The sequence below is a fragment of the Apis dorsata genome, unplaced genomic scaffold, assembly GCF_000469605.1.
Source record: "Apis dorsata unplaced genomic scaffold, Apis dorsata 1.3 scaffold_127, whole genome shotgun sequence".
Classification (NCBI taxonomy): Eukaryota; Metazoa; Arthropoda; class Insecta; order Hymenoptera; family Apidae; genus Apis; species Apis dorsata.
The window spans coordinates 903701-909249 of NW_006263420.1; positions in this window are offsets into that span (position 1 = coordinate 903701).

A 5549-nucleotide genomic window follows, 5' to 3' on the forward strand; every position below is an offset into this window, starting at 1 on the left:
TTAATAAATAATAATAAATTTATTAAATATTTTAATTTTTATTGGATTATGTAATATAGAATTTTTTTTTAAATATCAAAGTTAAAACGATCATTTAACGATGTATATAATTTGAAGGATCAATCCCTTTCGTTTCCCACGATCGTTTATCATTTTCCCAATTAAAAATTTTTCCTACTACCCCTCTCGTATAAACTTTAATCGCGATAATTTCCACTGTGTTTTAATCTCAAAGCGTATTATTTATAAGATCGACCTAATCTAATATCTTAAGCAGTTAAATCAAATTTTATATATAAAAATATATACATATATATCTCATTAATCAAACTTTATAGAATACATATGAAATAATCGGAAAATTTGATCCTCGAATTTTTCTATTCTAATTCACAAATCTATACAACGCTTAGAAGGAAAATCTTAGATCCAGCGAAACATTTCGTCCCAGAATTCCATCGAGCCGTCCACCACCCTGATCTCCACCGAGTGGAGATCGTTTACTCCCGCGTCTTTTTATCTCCGCCAGAGAACCAACCCCCCCTCTATTCGTCGGGATATCATCCAGAGAGCTGGCGCGAGTGCACACAGCCTCTCTGCCAATTCGCATCCACGACAAGGGACGCACGGGACAAGAGCCGCGTATCGATCGCGAAACCGCTCATCTCGTTCGACAACGGGGGTCGAGGCTGTGGCAATCGAACTCCTACACCTACACATTCCCCGCATAGCGCACATTCTCCTTCGCCCACCCTGTTCCCCCCTCCCCCTGACGATCCACCGAGCTCTCCCGTGGATTCCCTCTCCCTTGTCCTTCAGATCGTTAATTTCAATCAACATCCACCAACCATTATCGATATACACCCTCGGAACAAAGGATACCCTAAATACATATGACGAATGAAACGATCGATCCGCTTCGCGACGCCTTCTCTTCGAAAACGCCGGGTTTTTAATCTCGATCCGACGAGACTCGATCAAATCCTCCAAGAGGAGAGGAGGAGACGACTGTTTTCGGAAAAATGGAAAACAGTTGGATAGTAATCGGATCACGTTCGGGTTCGGATTCGGGCAAAGACGGGACGAGTTGATATTCATGCGGGCCACCTCTCGCGCTAGAATTTTCAATTAAGATCCGTAACTCGAGGAGTGGAACACTTACGGAATACGTTAAAAAACTGGACAGAGGACAGGGGCAGAGGAAGGGCGAGGAACCGGCTTTCAATCGCTTTTTTCTTTTTCTCGATCGATTCCTCTTGAATATCGGATCTTGGATATCCTCTTGGAAATCCGTCCGTGACTCGATGACAGGCGCCAATTTCGCCGGGATATTTATCCGTGGTCGATGGGACAAGGACAAATAATATTCTTAGGACTCGCCTCCCCACGGAGTATCAATCGTTTAGGGGGATGTGTTTCGTGGATTCGTGATAGCGACGTAAAGGGAGCATTTATGGGGAGGGGAGAGGATTGGCTCTCGAGTAATGATGAAATATATAGCTTCGGTGGTAAAATCGAAGCTCCCGTTTAGGGATAAATCATGGGAATCGAAAATCGGTGGAAAGCGAGTAGTGTATACGTCCAAATGCCTGGCTTCCGGGCTTCCGTTCGCGGATTCGAGAAAACGCTGGTTGGATACTTTCAGCATCTGATTCTCGGGGTATTTTGGAAATTGTGATAAAAAGGAGAGAATGAATAAGGATTGACTGAAATCGTGAAAATGGAAAATGGGATGGAAGTGAAATTCGGATGGATCGTTCGATTATCGAGATATTCCTCGATTGTTTCAAATATTGTTGAATATTTTGGGAAGTTAGATATGAATATTAATGAAAGAGATGCGATGATATCGTTCGATTATTTAAGATAGTTTAAAGTTGACTGTTGAACTGTTTCGAAAATTGTGAAAGATAATATGAATGTGTGATTGTGTATGCGTTAGTCGTACGTTTCGAGGTTATCGTTTGTATAATTTTTGCGTCTGAACCGAGATATGCTTTTTAAGTTGCCATCTCTTTATCGTCTGGCTTGGTACTTGATTGCGCCGATTCAACTTGGATTCGACTTGATAGCGGACAGAGAGGATGAAAGTTTGTGTCTACGTTTCGTCCATGCGAAGCTGGAAGACGTTGCACGATCGTTTATGCAAACAGCATTCTAGAGTTTGCAACTAGTTGCAGATGTAAATGCTGGTTTTTTTCATTGATATTTTTTTATTTTTCTCTCTCTCTCTTTTTTCTTTTAGTTATTAAGAATTTTTTAATAAGAGTTGTAATTTCTATATAATTGATTAAATAATTCAAGGTGAACGAGCTTATCGCAAAAATCATTAGAGAGCAACATGTACAATAATCTCGTAAGTGTATCTTGTTGTGTAACTGGAAATTTATTTAGCGACGTGTGTTAAGAATTATTCTATAAAGTGTTTAGAAAAAATTATATTTCCAACTAATTGATTTTCAATTTCAAATTATATTTCTACGTTGGAAAAATATAATTTTTATTCAAACATTATTATCCAACAAGTCTTTTTATCCCGTACTATATATGTTCAATTTTAAACTCGATCCGAGAATTCGCTATCTCGAATCAAAGCGTATTTTATTCAATCATAATCTTTAGCTTTAGCGAGATTAGTTAACGCGAAGATTTCGTTATACGATGCAAAATATATTCCATTCCACTCGTGGTTTCAGCTCGCTATCGACAACTCCATTTCGCATTCTATAAATTAAAAAATTAATTAAAGAAGAATCATAAACTATTTTTAATATGTTTGATATCGAAATTACTGTAAAAGGTGCGCGATTGTTGTTTCCAGAATCTTTTTTTTTTGATGAGGAAATAGATTCATGATTTATAATAGAAATGCAATTATAATACTCAGAATTGTAATTGATAAAAAGTGAATTTAAAATACGCAGAATTATAAAAAGGGAAACGAAAATATGATTGATGCAAACCATATATTACGTAGCAAGATAGCAAGCAGTATCGATATCTTTACATCCACAATTTAAAAATATTCTTCCTCCTAGGAAATGTTCTACTTTTTCCTGTTTCTGGGCTGATTTACGCGTTGATACTCTCTCAAGCTTAAAAATGTATCCCGGATGCGTAGTTTCAGGAATGTAAATATTCGAAAAAGGAAATTTTCTTTCTAAAATAAATTGCCTTTTAGTGTTACATGAAACTTAAAAAAACTTAAACCAGTAATTTTAGAAGGAAATAACCATTATGTTTAATATTCATGAGTGCGTCAAAAAGAAAATTCATTGAATCAAGTATCCTAATTATCGAAATAGAATTTTCTTAATATTCAAAATAGGCTTTTTTTCGTGACTCATGTAGGCCTTTTTCAATGACTACGTATCTCCGTAAAAAGATAGCAATTTTAAAATTTCGTCGTTTTTTTGATTAAAAAATTTTTTTTCTACGTGAAATTAAAAATTAATCTTAGCTGGATCTTAACTTTAAATATTTCCTAGATCATTGGATGAACAAATAAGTAACAAGAGATACTTCAAATATAATTCTTTATGTGTCATTGAAAGACAAGAGAATCCAATTAACAGATTTATCTTCGATTGATAGCAAGTTATAAAAAATTTAATAGATTCGATTAATAAATTTCGAATAAAATGATCATTCACATTCTAAATAATAAAGTTTTGTTAACACGTTTAGAAATTTAGAAGAGTAATTCGAAGAAATTCTTTAACGATAATGGTTGCAAAATTAAAACGAACATACGAGCAGTTCGTAACGCGTACAATATGCACAAACTCGATAGCAAACTAGTGTACTTATATATTCACAAGCGCAATAGTGTTTCGCAAGAATAGTTTTCAAAGTCCAATGGGACACATATCTGTGTAAAACGCGAAAATACATTTTCTCTCGATTCGAGATTGTAGAGGAACAATATTAAGATACAATCTTTTTCTCCTCTTTCGAAAATGTTATTTTCAAAAGATAGTATTTCCTTCAGAATTATCGAAAAAGTGGTCGACTAAAAAAGACTTACGCCTTCGTGAGGGAAACAAATTCAAAAAATTCAATCAAATGGTAGAATTCAATAAAATACATGACATTGTACTAGAAGATTGTGAAATGAGCAAGCGAATAAAATACCATGAACTGAAATTGATGCATATATGGCGTGTATCGGTTTTTCATCGAGTTCTTTTAATTGTGTTTTTTTGCAATATTCATCAGAGAAAAACGTCTGTGTTATATTTTACTTTTTGCATTATTGAAAGTGGAAAGCGATGAATGATTTCTTTTAGCAAAATAAGAAGAGGAAAAAATAAGAAAAATAAAAGAGGAACACGTGTATCAGGCTTTTCAAAGTCGATCAGCAAAATTGAAGTAGGGGGAAAAAGGAAAAAGAAAAAAAAAATGTATGAATGAGACACTTTGATGTTTCGCATGGTTGCTGTTTAACGGAGTAATTGAGATGGTGCTTTCTTTTTTTTATGTTTTTTAAAGAATCTCGCTACACGTGCAAATATTTGCTCGTTTAACAGGAAACATCTTTGGCAACAAATTCAGAATCATGCTAGAATTAGTTGGCGAAAATTGTTATTAGTTGGCAAGAGAGCAATTTTTGAAGCATCGTTCCGATGTTCCATTATCTATTCTGAATCGAATATGTGAAAAAGGAAAAAGCAAAGCTGTTGTAATCTCGAAATTGTATTCTCCGAGAATATTAATTTTGCAATTCTTTTGAAGTAATTAATTAAAAAAATCTAAATAGATTGTTAAATTTGTGAAGGAAATGAAAATTTTAATAAGCATAGGTTTCTCGCATTCGAGCTTAGATATATAAAACTTGGAATCCCGTTTTCATTAATGATTCACAAAGACAAAATGAGAGAATCTTTAAGAGAAGAACAATTTACAACCTTTCTACCTTGATATCACAGATAGAGAAAGACGTTTGTGATCAAAGTCGGCCTGCCTTTTATTCCCCGTTGTTTGTATCATTTACAGAAGGAATTTGTATCATTTAAAGACGGAAGATCTGTGTTCATCAAAGCCTTTCACGGATCACGTCTTTAAGCTAAAAAAGAATTACCAGAAGTGAGACTCGAGTTGTATATAATACAGAAATCGGATACCAAATGAAAGATATTATCTTTCAAAGATCTTTTTAGTCGAAGAAAGAAACTCCGCGAAATAATATGCAACGCGACAAAATTCAATGGAGTATGGAATTACAGAATATCATACAAGAAGTTATATATATTACATATTCACAAAAGCGGTTAGAACACAATGAGCGTCTTAATGGAGGAATTTAATAGAACAAAATATAATAATACTCTAGAGAATAAAAATTCAAGAAAAATAAATTAGGAGTCAAAGAGTTGAAATAAGTGGAGGAATAAGTAAAATTAAAGAATACGATAAATTATAAAATAATTTCTCATTTCCTTAAAATTTTCAAAGTGAATACCAATTGATAGAATTATGAATATAACATATGAAATTCGTACAAGAAAATCACAAATAATAATATTCTTATTATTCAACTAATATATAAA